The following is an 18,841-nucleotide window of genomic DNA, read 5'->3' on the forward strand; positions in this document are numbered from 1 at the left end:
GGCGACAACATCGATGTACTGTGGAGACCTCACGCCCCACGTGTTGAGCAATTCGGCGGTACGTCCACCCGGCCTCCCGCATGCCCACTATACGCCCTCGCTCAAAGTCCGTCACTGCACATACGGTTCACGTCCACGCTGTCGCGGCATGCTACCAGTGTTAAAGACTGCGATGGAGCTCCGTATGCCACGGCAAACTGGCTGACACTGACGGCGGCGGTGCACAAATGCTGCGCAGCTAGCGCCATTCGACGGCCAACACCGCGGTTTCTGGTGTGTCCCCTGTGCCGTGCGTGTGATCATTGCTTGTACAGCCCTCTCGCAGTGTCCGGAGCAAGTATGGTGGGTCTGACACACCGGTGTCAATGTGTTCTTTTTTCCATTTCCAGGAGTGTATATCATCGGAGTCGGCGGGTCGGTAGAAGGAGCCAATTATTAACTTAGTTCGGCTGTTAAGTATAACCTCCACCCATACCAATTCGCACGGAGTATCTACTTCGACTTCACTACAAGATAAACCATTACTGACAGACACAAACACTCCACCACCAATTCTGCCTAATCTATCTTTCCTGAACACCGTCTGAGACTTCGTAAAAATTTCTGCATAACTTGTTTCAGGCTTTAGCCAGCTTTCTGTACCTATAATGATTTCAGTTTGTATGCTTTCTCTTAGCGCTTGAAGCTCAGGGATTTTCCCAGCACAACTACAACAATTTACAACTACAATTCCGACTGTTTCTTGATCCAAGCACGTCCTGTATTTGCCATGCACCCTTTGACATTGCTGCCCACCCCGTACTTTCCCGAGACCTTCTAACCTAAAAAACTGCCCAGTCCACGCCACACAGCCTCCGCTACCCGTGTAGCCGCCAGCTGAGTGTAGTGAACTCCTGACCTATTCAGCGGAACCCGAAACCCCACCACCCTATGTCGCAAGTCAAGGAATCTGCAGCCAACACGGTCGCAAAACTGTCTGAGCCTCTGATTCAGACCCTCCACCCGGCTCTGCACCAAAGGCCCGCAGTCGGTTCTGTCGAAGATGCTGCAGATAGTGAGCTCTGCCTTCATCTCGTAAGCAAGACCGGCAGCCTTCACCAAATCAGATAGACGCTGGAATCCAGAGAAAATTTCCTCAGATCCAAAGCGACACACGTCATTAGTGCCGATATGTGCCACCACCTGCAGCTGGCTGCACTCTGTGCTCTTCATGGCATTCGGAAGGACCCTTTCCACATCAGGAATGACTCCTCCCGGAATGCACACAGAGTGCACACTGGATTTCTTCCCCTCCTTAGCCGCCATATCCCTAAGGGGCCCCATTACGCGCCTAACATTGGAGCTCCCAATTACCAATAAGCCCACCCTCTGTGATTGTCCGAACCTTGAAGGCTGAGAATCATCCTCTGAAACAGGGCAGGCGGCTGCATCTGGCTCAGCCAGAGACAGTGCCTGAAACCTGTTTGTCAGAAGCACCGGGGAGGCTTTCTGATCAGCCTCCGGGGAGGTCTTTCGCTGCCTGCCACGCCTTGGAACGAACTCCCAATCAATCACAGGCGAGGGCTCCGCCCCACTGCGGGATTTGGGGAAAGACGGGACGAGGTTGACATCCCCGTGATACACAAGTCCGGCTCCCCACAGTGGTGCCGATTGGCAACAGCCTCAAGTTGCGCGACCGAAGTCAGCGCCGCTTGCAGCTGTGAGCGAAGGGATGCCAACTCAGCCCTCATCCGAACACAGCAATCACAGTCCCTGTCCATTCTAATCGATGTTGAACAACAGTTACTGAAACACGAGTCCGTGCCTAGATATCCCAAGGGAAACACGCAAAGAATGTATTAACTAACCTGTACAAACGCCTAACGACTGCGCTACAATCTGCCTGAATTTACGATTACAGTAATTAAAATACGAAATTACACCTCCTATACGAAACTCACACGCAATTTAAGTAAGAATCTACGAAGTAAACACTAAAGCGCGATGCTACAACTCTCAAATAATATAATACGCACGAAATTTATGAATTAGACAGTGCAAGTACCAAAAAATACGCAAAGAAATTAAGAATTAAACTATGTAACAAATAAGTAAGCTAGGGGTATACGACTTGCTGCTGCAGCTGCTTATCCAACGGCGGCAGGGAGCTACCGGCAGGACTGAATGATAAGAATCGACAAGGAATGAAATGCACTCAGAAGAATTGTCTGATACGTTGAGAAAAATGCGGAGCTTGGATTGACATAGCTAATCTCTTTCAACAAACGGCCGCTTTCCTCGGCAAGTAATGACGTGTTATGATAACGAATTTTAGCCATCAAAAAAATTAGTTCAATTTCACCACTTTGCTTTTTGATGTGCACTCATAAAGCATGCTAGTCAAATGGAACAACGAGTTTACATTAACTGTCTACCTTACATAAACCAAGCAAGACTCGCTTTCAAGCATTTAGATTTAGGTTCCCGTGGTTTACCTAAAATCGCTTAAGGAAAATTCTCTTCCCCATCCTTATACAAGCCGAGGATGAGTTCCGTTTCTAATTATCTCCTTGTTAAACCCTAAAATCTCTTCCGCCTTCGTGCAATAGTCACATGCCTTCAGCTTTCATTAATTGAACCTCAGGTTCATTTCTGGATAAAACTTTACAATTTTATGGCTGATGTCTGCCATCTTTACATGTTCACTTTCGAAGTGTTGGACAAGACAAATGACACACATGATAACGAGAACTGTTTTCCATATCATTTGCGTCTAGGCTAATATGATATTCGGATACTCCAACTGAAAATTCTAGAACGCTAGTCCATATCATTACTTAATGTAACGATTTGCCCCACATTTCAAAACGATAGGTAATAACAATCCTCCATGCAGCACAGCGAATACTATACATATATATTCTTATTGCTTGAGCGTTTAAATAACATTTTTCATTATGTAGGTCTATATCTACTTAAACACTCCTCGAGCCACTGGATGGTGCGTGGCGGAGGGTACCTTGTACCACTACTAATCATTTCCTTTCCTGTTACACTCGCAAATAGAGCGAGGGAAAACCGATTGTGTATACGATTTCTTACGACCTTTAATTTCTCTTATTTTATCTTCGTAGTCATAAGCGAAATGTTCATTGGCGGCAGTAGAATCTTTCGGGAGTCAGCTTCAAATATCGTTCCCTAAATTTACTCAATAGCGTTTCGCGAAAAGAAAGTTGTTCTCCCGTCAAGGATTTCCACATGAATTCACGTGGAATCTCCATAATATTCGCGTTTTGAAACAACGTGGAATGGCTTCGATGTCTTCCTTTAATCCTACGTGGTGGATCCCAAGCACACGACCAATACTCACTGGTGTTCTATAAGCCGTCTCCTTCATAGACGAGCTACACTTTCCCCAAATTCTCCCAATAAATCGAAATGGACCATTCACCTTCCCTACTACTGGCAATATCTGCTTGATCCATTTCAAATCGCATTCCAACATTACGCCTACATGTTTAATCGTCGTGACTATATAAAGCAGCATACTACCAGTGCTGTGTTAGAAAATTACAGGACTGCTGTTCCAATTCATTTTCATTAACTTATAGTTTTTCTACATTTAGAGTCAGCTACCATGCATCACACGAATTACAAATTTTGTCCTAAGTAATCGTGTATCCTTCTACAGTTACCCAACGAAGACACCTTCCCATATACTAAAACGTCATCAGCAAACAGCCATAGATTGCTGCTCATCCTCTCTTTCAGTAGCTTTAAATATATAGAGAATAACAGCGGTCCTTGATGTACCATTTATCCGAGTGGTGGACCAAGGTAGTAATTGATAGGCAAACGTCAAAACAACAACTGCTTATTTATTAAACAAGAAATGAATTCAGTACACAGTCTTATTGCAACCGAAATATTGACCTTTGACGATACCAGGAGCACCGTAGGACTAAGCCAATGAGCGTCGAAGTGATAAGAGGGGGGAGGGGTGGGGGGGGGGGGGAGGGTGTACGGGCAGGAGTGGCCCCCTGAAGAAGTGACAACACAGTTCCACTATGTTAGGAGCTCGTGGAGAGGCAACTGATAAGCGGCCACGTGTCGTAACGACACGTTCCCAGGAGGCTGCTTCCTCGTGGGTAGTGAGCTTGCAGATCCAGCGGAGCGGTGCCCCTGGACGCGGCTGGCGATGCTCACGTTAGGGTGTGACGACGTCATTCCCTACTGCCCACAAACGCACGGACTGCTCACTCCCGCCCATGGTTCCCAGCTTCCGGTACTTGAACAACATACCAGAAACAGAATTAAACACTCCAATCGCAGCAGAAGACATAAGCAAACGCTTCACAGCAAACGCAACACATCGCCTGGCCACGACCCCTTTTTCTCATCACTGTTGCAATCTGCTAACCTCTCCACAGGCTACTATTCCCACCTGTGGAAAATCTCCTAAATCCTACTTCTGCTTCAACCAAACAAACACCTCGTATTGCCCAATCTGCCTCACCTCAGTGTTTAGCACGGTCTTTGAATCCGTCCTATCCCGACGCTTCCACCGACATTTACACGAATTCCATCTGCTTCCATTACACTGTGTGACTACCGTCCCTCCTGTGCTGATGATCAGCACCTAAACCTCACCCATCTCCTATTCCAATAGCTCAATAACTTTAAATCCGCCATATTTGTCTCCCTCGACCTAGAGAAAGCATATGACCATATATAGCATGCAGCTCTCCTTTCCAAACTCCAGACTAACGCACTTCCAGTCAACTATGTACGCCTTATTGCATCCTTGCTCTTCAATCGCCCATCATATGTCAAACACCAATTCATGTACCTTCCGCCCCGCTGCAGGTGTGCCCGAAGGTTCCATTCTCTCCGCTCTCCGTTACATCTTATACATTGCCAATATCTCCAAGCCATCTCCCATCCATCTTCTTCAGCACGCTGACGACACCACGTTCCTGCCCTCTATCCTACTATTTAGAAATTCCACAAAGTCCCTCCAAATCTACCTCAATGAGCTTACCTCCTGGCGGACCAATGGCTGCTGAAGATTAACACCTCCAAAACCTAGGCAATAATTTTAGGGCGCACCACCCTCATCTCCCGTCTCCACAACTTCTACTTCACCATTTATGATCATCCCATCCAGCTAACTAACACTCTAAAATACCTTCGACTAACCTACAACTGGCAACTATTGCGGAATTCTCACCTACTGACCACCGAACAACCTCCAAGATGAGGCAGGAGCCGTACCAGGGAGCATATCTGTGAGATTTGTGTCCGAATATGCAGGGGCACACCACAGTCCTATCACGCTTCCCTGGGGAATTTCTGACGTTGTCTCTGATGAACACTCTCTGTCGAGGAAACATACTAGTTTCTATTTCAAGAAGTCTTCAAGCCACTTACACATCTGGGAACGTAATCCGCATACTTGGACCTTCGTTAACAGTCTGTAGTGGGACCCTGTGTCAAAAGCATTCCGGAAATAGCAGTATTAGTGTTTAATGTCCCGTTGACAATGAGGCCATTAGAGACGGAGCGCAAGCATGGATTACGGAAGAATGGGCAAGTAAGTCGGCACTGCCCTGTCAAAGGAACCGTCCTGCCATTTTCCTGAAGCGATTTAGCGAAATCACGGAAAACCTGGCTAGCCGGACGCGGGTTTGAATCACTGCGCCACCTCGCTTGGTATGACTATGGAATTTGCCTATTGGCCATTATCCATGGTTTGCAGAACATCATATGAAAGAAAGGCAAACTGAGTTTCGCGAGTGATGCGTTATAAATCCACACTGATTTGTAGACAGAAGCTAATCCGTCTCAAGAAAATTTATTATTATAGAATTCAGAATATGTTCAAGAATTCTGTAGCAAATTGATGTTAAGGATATTGGCCTATAGTTTTGGGTGTCCGTCTTTTTACCATTCTTATATAAGGAGTCGCCTTTCTAGTCGCTTGGGATTTGCGCTGGGCGAGATATTCGCGACAACTGCAAAAGGGCCAATGCTCAAGAGTACTCTGTATAAAACTGAATTGGAATACCATCCGAACCAGAGGAGTTATTTGTTTTCAATTCTCTCAGTTGGTTCACTACGCCAGAGATTCCTACTACTATGTCCTCCATACGGGAGACTGTGCGACGGTCAAACGATCTTCCGATGCGAATGGCCGGCCGCGGTGGTCTAGCGGTTCTAGGCGCTCAGTCCGGAACCGCGTAACTGCTCCGGTCGCAGGTTCGAATCCTGCCTCTGGCATGGATGTGTGTGATGTCCTTAGGTTAGTTAGGTTTAAGTAGTTCTAAGTTCTAGGGGACTGACGACCACAGATGTTAAGTCCCATAGTGCTCAGAGCCATTTGAACCATGTGAATGAGTTCTTAAAATCGAATATTAAAAATTCAGAGGTCACTTTTCAAACGATCAGTGAGTCTCCTGAATAAAACGGTACTATTGAACTATAGACCTGCAGCAGTAAGACAATGACAGAATGAGATTTTCACGCTGCAGCGGAGTGTGCGCTGATATGAAACTTTCTGGCAGATGAAAACTGTGTGCCGGACCGAGACTCGAACTCGGGACCTTCGCAGGAGAGCTTATGTAAAGTTTGGAAGGTAGGAGGCGAGGTACTGGCGGAAGTAAAGCTGTGAGGACGGGGTGTGAGTCGTGCTTGGGTAGCTCAGTTGGTAGAGCACTTGCCCGCGGAAGGCAAAGGTCCCGAGTTCGAGTCTCGGTCCAGCACACGGTGTTAATCTGCCAGCAAGTTTCAAGACAGAGACAGATATTACATCCAGTTTTATGCCTCAGAACTGGGGGTTATGTCAACTAATAAACATACTTTGGCAGAAATATTGTTTCTTAAACCGATATATCAGTTCATTACTCTACTGCTATTAGTCATATTATAGCGTAGTGGAACAACGCGATTCCTTCACTTGAACAATAGATTACTTTTACATTTTTCTCGTAATGATTACGATAACAGGATAAGAAGTTCTCAGACTATCACAAATATCGCGTCGATTTCAGGGTTTTTCCGTTGTATTGGTACATGTTACACAAAAGGTATTGACGATGATTCATGGAAGGAAGTCCCTAAACGGCCATCACAAATGAAAACATAGAAAAAGTGCACAATTTGCTATGGGATAATGGTAAATTAAATCTGCATGAAACGGGTGATGTCATAAGCATATTAGAAGAAGGAATGCCAAGTTTTAAACGGAGAATTAACTACGAGAAAGTTTCGTGGAACTTGAATACTGCATTGTTTAACGTTCGCCAAGAGAAAATGTGATAACAAATTTTGCAACAATTTCTGACAGCTTTAGAAAGAGTACAATTGATATTATGTGTCGCTCAATTACTATCGATGCATGGACTATCAGCTCGGAGACCATGGCTGCGGTTACCCTTGACGCTGCATCACAGGCAGGTGCGCCAGCGATGGTGTACTCAACGACGAACCTAAGTGCAAGAATGGCAAAACGTCATTTTTTCGGATGAATCTAGGTTCTGTTTACAGCATAATGATGGTCGCATCCGTGTTTGGCGACATCGCGGTGAACGCACATTGGAACCGTGTATTCTTCATCGCCATACTGGCGTATCACCCGGCATGATGGTACTGGGTGCCATTGGTTACATGTCTCGGTCACCTCTTGTTCGCATTGATGGCACTTTGAACATGGGCGTTACATTTCAGATGTGTTACGACCTGTGGCTCTACCCTTCATTCGATCTATGCGAAACCCTACATTTGAGCAGGAGAATGCACCACCGCATGTTGCAGGTCCTGTACGGGCCTTGCTGGATACAGAAAATGTTCGACTGTTGCCCTGGCCAGTACATTCTTCAGATCTCTCAGCAATTGAAGACGTCTGGTTAATAGTGGCCGAGCAACTGTCTCGTCACAATACGCCAGTCACCACTCTTCATGAACTGTGGTATCGTGTCGAAGCTGGATGGGCAGCTGTACCTGTACACGCCATCCAAGCTCTGTTTGGCTCAATGCCCAAGCGTATCAAGGCCGTAATTACGGCCAGAGGTGGCTGTTCTGGGTACTTATTTCTCAGGATCTGTGCACCCACATTGCGTGAAAATGTAAGCACATGTCAGTTCAAGTATAATATATTTGTCCAATGAATACCCGTTTATCATCTGCATTTCTTCTTGGTGTAGCAATTTTAATGGCCAGTAGTGTAAAAATTCTAGGGTGCTATTTACAAAAAGACATACAGTTGTACAGCTTTCGTAATGAACAAAGTTATGAGAGAGCCGTCATACTGGTTATTGTCCTCCTGGTAGGTAAACAATTTTTGCTTGATACATTGTTAATTTTGCTTCTGTGCGAAAAGTTATTTGCGGTGGTCAAGATAAACTGCAAACACTGTCATTAACACTAGAGGCATGCAGGCTATTCAAGGATACGTACGTCGCTAGCAGTTACGGTGTGGAGGGTGCGAACGTACATACAGAGGGAATTTCGAATGTCTGCATCAAAATGCACCTGTCATAGTTACTATTAGCGAATCTGAGATCGTTAGTGGACGCATAAGTCGTAGTAAGGTTTTAGTGGATTTCTTACCGGAGGTGGTGAGCGTGAGCAGGAACTGCGGGTTGGTAGTGAACTTGCTGATGTCGTTGCGGCAGCCGCCTGCACTGCGCCCCGCCACCCATTCCCCGTGGCACACCTCCACCTGCACACAGGGAGCGCAAGGCTTCATGGCGTCTGGCAGCGGCTCTGGGCTAGAGCGTATACACAGGGCTTCCAGCTGCTCCTTCCTGCGATTTCTATGCAACCTGCAACGCCTTGAAAAAACACATCCGACATTTTCATATTCTCTCGCTCCGTTCGCATAAATTATTACCTTACAGAATAAATGAACGAACCCTTTCGTAGGAAGTTTAATGTAGTGTAATGTAGTAAATTTTGTACTGGGATAAATTTTCACTGGGGGCCTCAGTTTTCGAGCTGTTCAAAAGAAACGCTCTTGAAGTTTACTTCTGTAGGTTTGTTCGAAAACTACGGCCTCTGGTGAAAATGTATCGCAGTACAGAATTTAACTACACTAAATTTTCTACAAAAAGAATCTGTTCATTTCTGTTGTAGGACTAATAGTTTGCATGTACCAAGGGAAAGAAAATGAAAATCTTGCGTAGGTATTTGAAGACAATGCTGGTTGCATAAACCACATGTAAGGTCAAAGAATCACTTTGAATAAAGGTACCACATATGTCGAAGACGGATCGGTGCATCCTACTGTAGAGAGCCAAGATTCTAAGCAACGTTTCAAAGAAAAATGAAATTATCTCGTGGTGGAGCAATGGCTGGACAAGGAATAGGAATAGGAATACAGCATTTTTCAAAAAATTGGCCAAATGCGAGTAAGACTCAGCTCTGAGGGTTCTGTACAAACTTCATTATATATACATACGCTTCATTTATTCCAGGAACCAAGAATCTCAACGATTTCTGCCTGTTATTGACATTGATGCTGGCAATCCGGCCTCAACACTGTGTTGAATGATAAATTTCACTTTTTTTCAGATGTGAACATTCTAATAAACTGGTAATCCCCTGAAACCTTTATTTTACTAGCGATGGGCCCCCGACGGCTTACACTCCACGAATTGGAAATGAACGTTTGAATTCTCGAGTACCACCTGACAGTTTCAAAATTACCCATAACAAAAAAAAAAGATGTTCTGTTAGAAGTCCAATACGGAATAGCAATGTATCATCAGAATGTTAAATAAAAATCTTTTATCCAACCAAGTTTTCCTTCTTGTCTTGTATCATTCAGCTTCCTTTTGTTTGTCGTGTGGACTTAAGAACTGCACCAGATTTGTTGGTGGTGCTAGGTACTGTTAACTTGAACTGTACGCCTTTACCTGAGTGGAATATCACCCGTCAGGTCGGAAGTGTACCCAAGTGGGCAGGTTTTCAGGCAAGCTACAGAAATGTATCCTGTGTTAAATGTAGCTCGTAATTGGCAGGGAAGCTCTGTATACACTTGTTGTTAGTACGTTTGCTTCTAACCGTCCTGTGTCGTATACTGATATTCATGCTCTATACATTATTTAAGCAATCACAAATGTAATGTTATGGCTTAAATCATTTTAACCCTTATCCGTGAAGATGACTGAAATCGGTCGATATTTGGGTTTAAAATAAAAGCGGCTCATGGTCAAACATGCGTTTTATACATCACCAATTTAGTATTGGAGGGGAGTGTGAGAGGTCGAAATCATTTAGGGAGAACAAGGGACGAATACAGAATAATAAGGGTCGCATTAGTTAGAAATTAGATGGTGAGCTGCGTCAAACCAGTCTTCGGACTGAAGACCAGAACAACAACATCTCACAGTGACCAAGGGCAGAAAAAAGGAGAAAAAGCCTGTCGGAAACGGCGAAGCTGATTGCCTGTTCGCGTGCTGCTGTCGTGAGAGCCTATGGAAAGCGACTGAAGCACAGTGAAACCACGAGTAGGGGAGTGGAGGTCGGAAGATTGCCCGCTCTGTAAATCAGGACAGGAAGCGATCTGTAGTATATCTGATGACGCGGCACAACGCTGGCGCAGGCACAAATATTTCAGAACATACCGTTCTGCTAACATTGTTGAACACGAGGACGTGCAGGAGACGGCCCCAATATATCCCCCTGTTGATCTGGCTGCAGTGTCAATTACGGCTGTAGCTGGCACGAGAGCATCGAGATTGGACCGTGGATCAATGGAAATGTATAGTCTGGTCGAATGAATCAGGTTTCATGTTACACCAGGAGTATGGTAGTGTACATGTAAGTAGTGATCCAGGGGAACGTTTGCTCGAGACATGCACCGCGTCAGTGGGGGGGGGGGGGGGGGGGGCGGGCTGAGGAGGCGGTATATTGCTATGAGGGAGATTCACATGGGCTTCCAAAGAATCGGTGATGGTAATCGAAGGCACCATGACAGCATGTTATTGCAGACCACCTGCATCCCTTAATGGTCGTGTTCCCCGATGGCGATGGAATCTTCGAGCAGGATAAATGTCGTGTCACAAGCTCCGAAACTTACTACATGTTGTTGTTGTTGTTGTTGTCTTCAGTCCTGAGACTGGTTTGATGCAGCTCTCCATGCTACTCTATCCTGTGCAAGCTGCTTCATCTCCCAGTACCTACTGCAACCTACATCCTTCTGAATCTGCTTAGTGTACTCATCTCTCGGTCTCCCTCTACGATTTTTACCCTCCACGCTGTCCTCCAATGCTAAATTTGTGATCCCTTGATGCCTCAAAACATGTCCTACCAACCGATCCCTTCTTCTAGTCAAGTTGTGCCACAAACTTCTCTTCTCCCCAATCCTATTCAATACCTCCTCATTAGTTATGTGATCTACCCACCTAATCTTCAACATTCTTCTGTAACACCACATTTCGAAAGCTTCTATTCTCTTCTTGTCCAAACTAGTTATCGTCCATGTTTCACTTCCATACATGGCTACACTCCAAACAAATACTTTCATAAACGACTTCCTGATACATAAATCTATATTCGATGTTAACAAATTTCTCTTCTCCAGAAACGCTTTCCTTGCCATTGCCAGTCTACATTTTATATCCTCTCTACTTCGACCATCATCAGTTATTTTACTTCCTAAATAGCAAAACTCCTTTACTACTTTAAGTGTCTCATTTCCTAAACTAATTCCCTCAGCATCACCCGATTTAATTTGACTACATTCCATTATCCTCGTTTTGCTTTTGTTAATGTTCATCTTATATCCTCCTTTCAAGACACTGTCCATTCCGTTCAACTGCTCTTCCAAGTCCTTTGCCGTCTCTGACAGAATTACAATGTCATCGGCTAACCTCAAAGTTTTTACTTCGTCTCCATGAATTTTAATACCTACTCCAAATTTTTCTTTTGTTTCCTTTACTGCTTGCTCAATATACAGATTGAATAACATCGGGGAGAGGCTAAAACCCTGTCTCACTCCTTTCCCAACCACTGCTTCCCTTTCATGCCCCTCGACTCTTATGATTGCCATCTGGTTTCTGTACAAATTATAAATAGCCTTTCGCTCCCTGTATATTACCCCTGCCACCTTTAGAATTTGAAAAAGAGTATTCCAGTCAACATTGTCAAAAGCTTTCTCTAAGTCTACAAATGCTAGAAACGTAGGTTTGCCTTTTCTTAATCTTTCTTCTTAGATAAGTCGTAAGGTCAGTATTGCCTCACGTGTTCCAACATTTCGACGGAATCCAAACTGATCCTCCCCGAGGTCTGCATCTACCAGTTTTTCCATTCGTCTGTAAAGAATTCGCGTTAGTATTTTGCAGCCGTGGCTTATTAAACTGATAGTTCGGTAATTTTCACATCTGTCAGCACCTGCTTTCTTTGGGATTGGAATTATTATAGTCTTCTTGAAGTCTGAGGGTATTTCGCCTGTCTCATACATCTTGCTCACCAGCTGGTAGAGTTTTGTCAGGACTGGCTCTCCCAAGGCCGTCAGTAGTTCTAATGGAATGTTGTCTACTCCGGGGGCCTTGTTTCGACTCAGGTCTTTCAGTGCTCTGTCAAACTCTTCACGCAGTATCGTATCTCCCATTTCGTCTTCATCTACATCCTCTTCCATTTCCATAATATTGTCCTCAAGTACATCGCCCTTGTATAAACCTTCTATATACTCCTTCCACCTTTCTGCCTTCCCTTCTTTGCTTAGAACTGGGCTGCCATCTGAGCTCTTGATATTCATACACGTGGTTCTCTTCTAGGAGTATGAAAGTGAGTTCTCGTTGATGTCCCGGCCACCAAATTCGCCTGATTTGAACCCAATGGAGCTCATTACCTCCGCGTAGAAACCACTGACCCATAATTGACTGGAAATGTGCGTCGCGTGCATAATCATCTAGTACCTCTTATATCCGCAAATCTACCAAGGACTTGTCGAACGCACGCAAAGCAGAATCGCTGCTGCCTTAACTATCCGAAGATGGACGAACATGCTACAAAGCAAGCAGTCATAAATTTTTCGGCTGATTACATCTAGATCTACATTTATACTATGCAAGCCACCCAACGGTGGGTGGCGGAGTGCACTTTACGTGCCACTGTCATTACCTCCCTTTCCTGTTCCACTCTGGTATGGTTCGAGGGAGAACGACTGTCTGAAAGCCTCCGTGCGCGCTCGAATCTCTCTAATTTTACACTCGTGATCTCCTCGGGAGGTATAAGTAGGGGGAAGCAATATATTTGATACCTCATCCAGAAACGCACCCTTTCGAAACCTGGACAGCAAGCTACACGGCGCTGCAGAGCGCCTCTCTTCAAGAGTCTGCCCCTTGAGTTTGCTAAACATCTCCGTAACGCTATCACGCTTACCAAATAACCCTGTGACGAAACGCTCCGCTCTTCTCTGGATCTTCTCTATCTCCTCTGTCAACCCGACCTGGTACGGATCCCACACTGATAAGCAATACTCAAGTATAGGCCGAACGAGTGTAGGAGGGAGTGATACTGACGTAGCGGCGGCTCCTGTCGGCAGCGCTGTTGCCGTTGCTGGTGGCGGCGTCGAGGTCGGGCACGAGCGTGGCGACGGTGATCTCGGAGAAGTGTCGCTGGAAGTCGGAGAACTCCATCCAGAACTCGCCGTCCGGCGCCGGCTGCAGCGCGCCCATCTCGCGCCGCGTCTCCTCGTCCAGCATCTGCCAGCGCCCGTCCCTGCCACACACTTATCTGTTTCTGGGGCGTCACGCCACATTCAGGCTATTGTGTTTCCAGGAGACACCGTTTAAATAACTGAACAACAATATTCAGAAGAACAGAAAAGTGAATCGAGTTTATGAGGTAAGCACCATACAAAATCCAGCGATCCCAATACTCACAAACACACGCACACACTCGCAAATACATACACGTACACACATGGTAACATGCTTACACTTTCGCTCCATGTGCGAGGGCCATACTGACGTTTGTCCTTATGGACATTTTTATTCAAGGCTAGATGTTCCAGGCAGCCGCTGCTGTGCCTCAATCTTATTAAATGGAAAACGAACAAAACAGAAAACACACGTTTCTAATATATTTAGGAATTGGATATACGTCCTAATTTCCTTCTCTTCCTGTCTGTCTCTGTCCATTTCATCCTCCTTTTCCCTCTCTCTGTCAATGAACATAGTAAGAACATATGGACTATCAGACCAATTGTTTGATTGGATTGAGGAGTTCCTAGATAACATAATGCAGCGTGTCATTCTCAATGGAGAGAAGTCCTCCGAAGTAAGAGTGATTTCAGGTGTGCTGCAGGGGAGTGTCATAGGACCGTTGCTATTCACAATATACATAAATGACCTGGTGGATGACATTGGAAGTTCACTGAGGCCTTTAGCGGATGATGCTGTGGTGTATCGAGAGGTTGTAACAGTAGAAAATTATACTGAAATGCAGGAGGATCTGCAGCGAATTGACGCATGGTGCAGGGAATGGCAATTGAATCTCAATGTAGACAAACGTAATGTGCTGCAAATACATAGAAAGACAGGTCCCTTATCATTTAGCTACAAAATAGCAGATCAGCAACTGGAAGCAGTTAATTCCATAAATTATCTGGGAGTACGCATTAGGAGTGATTTAAAATGGAATGATCATATAAAGTTGATCGTCGGTAAAGCAAATGCCAGACTGAGATTCATTGGAAGAATCCTAAGGAACTGCAATCCGAAAACAAAGGAAGTAGGTTACAGTACACTTGTTCGCCCACTGCTTGAATACTGCTCAGCAGTGTGGGATCCGTACCAGATAGAGTTGATAGAAGAGATAGAGAAGATCCAACGGAGAGAAGCGCGCTTCGTTACAGGATCATTTAGTAATCGCGAAAGCGTTACGGAGATGATAGATAAACTCCAGTGGAAGACTCTGCAGGAGAGACGCTCAGTAGCTCGGTACGGACTTTTGTTGAAGTTTCGAGAACATACCTTCACCGAGGAGTCAAACAGTATATTGCTCCCTCCTACCGTATATCTCGCGAAGAGACCATGAGGATAAAATCAGAGAGATTAGAGCCCACACAGAGGCATACCGACAATCCTTCTTTCCACGAACAATACGAGACTGGAATAGAAGGGAGAACCGATAGAGGTACTCAAGGTACCCTCCTCCACACATCGTCAGGTGGCTTGCGGAGTATGGATGTGGATGTGGATGTGGATGTGGATGTGGATGTGGATGTGGATGTGGATGTAGATGTAGATGTAGATCGCCTACTCCCCCCTTTCTCTTTACACCTTCTCCTCCCTCCTGTCTCTCCATCTCCTCCAGCCCACTCTCTCCCTTCTCTTTACCCATTACTTCCTCCCCCTTTCTACGTCCATCTCATCCTCTCCCTCTCTCCACCCTCTCCTGCCCCCTTTCTCTGTCCATTTCATCTCCTCCACACCGCCCCTGACATTGTACTTTGTTCATTATTTCATATCTATTGTATATTCAGATTCCTTAGTAGTATTCTAATAATAAGCCGATAAGCCATAAATACAGCTTTCCTGTTTGCTAACAACTTTTCGCTGTTATATACAGGGCGTTTTCGTAAGATCGTGCAAAAATTTAACAGGACACAGAGGGTGTTCCACTGAACTATTTGAGGTAGGGAAGGTGAGGTCGAAGAAGCCAGCTTAAAGAAATAACAAGAATAAAATCACATTACTGTGTATTTCTTTAGTTACAGTTAACTGCAAATACGATCACTGACACAATGAACTTACAATCTGAACTGAATCCTAGAACACGTGTTGAAACTCATGGCCATCAACCTCAATGCAAGCATGACATCGGCTAACAAGATTCTGACGCACCCTGGCACATATCCCTGGTGTGATCCTCGTATTTTCCAGGTCCCTCGGTTCTTATTTCCAAAGAACCAGTCTCCCGCATTCGTCGATAGAGAGAAATATACACTCGCTGTTACAGATGATGCCTGTTGCGAAATCTTTCCCTGTGCAGTCTTCCAGCAGCGAGAGCATTCCAACGTACTTCCGCAGACACAAGGTGTACGTCAGTGAGTTCTGCAGCTGTGCCGGTACTAATCCCTCGTATTGTACTGTACGACTCGGAACAGCACCAAGTAATGAATGGGTCTGTCGTTGATTCATAGCATGTTCTGTCATGGAACAATGTAAATACGATACAACCTTATGGACAATTAGAGTAAACAAAACCTGCATCATGACTTCCTAGTAGCCTGCCGCTGTGACCAAGCGGTTATAAGCGCTTCAATTCCGAACCTCGCTGTTGCTACGGACACAGGTTCGAATCTTACCTCGGGCATGGTTGTGTGTGACGTCCTTAGATTACTTAGGTTTAAGTAGTTCTAATCCTAGGGGACTGATGACCTCAGATGTTAAGTCCCATAGTGCTCAGAGCCATTTGAACATTTGAACTTCCTACTAATCAGTCTCGTCCTCCTTGTTTCGTTGCAGGAAATAAATGCCTGGAGTTTGTTCTTTTGGACTTGTCCGAAACAACAGAACGATGCAGAATCCTCATCTGTGACACATATTATGTAATTGAAGGTGTAGGGAAGGAAGAAAGGAAGGAAAGAAAAAGGTAGGAACTATTGAAGTCAGCTACATTGGGACTTGGTGCGCAGTTAGCGACTACGAGTGAAAGTGTGTGGCCGAAAGGTCTTCGAACCTGGGACTCTGCTTACTACGCAGTTGCGTTAATCACTGCGCCATCCACCCACAGTGTTTATCGCAACACCGCGGACTGTCTCGGCACACCTCTTGGCTGATCCACACTCCCGCCTAGCGGCACTCCGTCCATGTACTCCATGCTCGCTACTTTGAGATACCCAGAAGAGGTACTTCATAATGTTAGAATACAGTATATGTTCCAAACCCCTACTGCAAATCGACGTTAGTGATATGGGCCTGTAAGTCGCTTTTTGGGTATTGGTGTGACTTGAGCAGTTTTCCAGTCTTTAGATGTGGATCTTTCCGTGAGCGAGTGGTTGTATATAATTTCTAAATATGGAGCTATTGTATAAGCATACTCTGAGAGGAACCTGACTGGTATACGATCTGGACCGGAAGCCTTGCTTTTATTAAGTGATTTAAGCTACTTTGCGACACCGAGGATATCGATTTCTTGTTTCTCATCTTGGCAGTTGTTCTTGATTAGAATTCAGAAATATTTCCTTCGTATTCTTTGGTGAAGGAGTTTCGGAAAATCGCGTTTAATAACTCTGCTTTAGTGGCACTGTCATCAGTGACATCACCGTTGTTATCACGCAGTGAAGGTATTGATTGCGTCTTGCCACTGGTGTGCTTTTTGTATGACCAGAATCTCTTTGAACTTTATGCCAGATTTGGAGACAGAGATTCTTTGTAGAAATTACTGAAAGCATATCGCGTTGAAGTATGAACTATATTTCAAACTTCTGCAAAACTTTGCCAATCTTGGGGATTTTGCGTTCTTTTAAATTTGGCATGCTTTTTTCGCTGCTTCTGCAACAGCGATCTGACCCGTTTAGTGTACCATGGGAGATCAGTACCATCACTTATTAATTTATGTGGTGTCTATCTCTCAATTGCTGTCGATAATCTCTCTTCGAAATCATTCAACAACTTTCCTATGCTTACATGATCAGATCAGAAGGAGTGCAGACTGTTTCTTACAAAGGCGTTAGGAGCATTTTTATCAGCTTTTTTAAATAGATATACTTTGCGTTTCTTTTTGGTGGTTCTAGGAGTTACGATATTCAGCCTAGCAACTACTAACTTGCGATCGCTAATCCCAGAATTCGTCACGATACTTACTATCTGTCCAGGATTATTTGTTGCTAAGAGGTCAAGTATGGTTTCGCGACCATTTATGCTTAAAGTGGGCTCATGAACTAACTGTTCTAAATAATTTTCTGAGAAAGCATTAAGTACAATTTCGGATGACGTTTTATGCCTGCCGCCGGCTTTAAATGTATATTTTTTCCAGCATATCGAGGGTAGATTAAAGTCACCACCGACTATAATTGTATGAGTGGGGTATCTATTTGAAATGAGACTCAAGTTTTCTTTGAACTGTTAAGCAACTATATCCTCTTAGTCGGGGGGCGGGGGGGGGGGGGGGGGGGGGGGTCGGTAAAACGACCCAATTAATAGTTTAGTGCTATTGCCAAGTATAACCGCTACCCATACTATTTCGCAGGAACTATCTACTCCAGTTTCACAACAAGGCAAACTACTTCTGAAACAATAAATACTCTACCATCAATTATTTTTAATCTGTCCGTTCTGAACACTATTAGATCGTTAGAAAAATTTCTGCTGATCTTATTTCCGGCTTTATCCAGCTTTCTGTACCTATAACTATTTGAGCTTGAGTGCTTTCTATTAGGGCTTGGAGCTCTGGTTCTTTCCCAACACAGCTACAACAATTTACGACTAAATACCGATCGTTTCTGCAACTAACTTACTGAGTTTTACATGCCCCCTTTTAGACGGACGCCCTTTCTGTGGTTCCCTGAGACCCTCTAACCTAAAAAACCGCCCAGTCTCTTCCAAACAGCCCCCGCTACCAGCGTAGCCGCTTCCTGTGCGTAGTGGACTGCTGAGCTATTAAGCGGAAGCTGGAAACCCAGCACCCGATGGCGCAAGTCATGGATACTGCAGCCTACAGTCACAGAACCGCCTGAACCTCTGATTCAGACCCTCCATTCGGTTCTGCACCAAAGGACCACAGACGGTTCTATCAACGATTCTGCAGACGGTGAGCTCCGCCTTAATCTCGCAAAGCAAGATTGGCAGTCTTTATCATTTCCGCTAGCCGCCCAAAACCAGAGCGACATACGTCATTGGTACCGACA

The 18,841-nt window shown here is 45.0% G+C and overlaps 1 non-coding gene across 1 annotated transcript; it reads left to right on the forward strand.

Annotated features, from left to right (window-relative positions):
- The first annotated feature begins 6,666 nt into the window (after positions 1-6,666).
- On the forward strand, positions 6,667-6,741 carry Trnap-cgg (transfer RNA proline (anticodon CGG)). The gene has a single exon. It is a non-coding gene; the product is annotated as a tRNA-Pro (tRNA).
- Positions 6,742-18,841: the final 12,100 nt, after the last annotated feature.

Source organism: Schistocerca gregaria, chromosome 1, assembly GCF_023897955.1.
Source record: "Schistocerca gregaria isolate iqSchGreg1 chromosome 1, iqSchGreg1.2, whole genome shotgun sequence".
NCBI classification, from domain to species: Eukaryota; Metazoa; Arthropoda; class Insecta; order Orthoptera; family Acrididae; genus Schistocerca; species Schistocerca gregaria.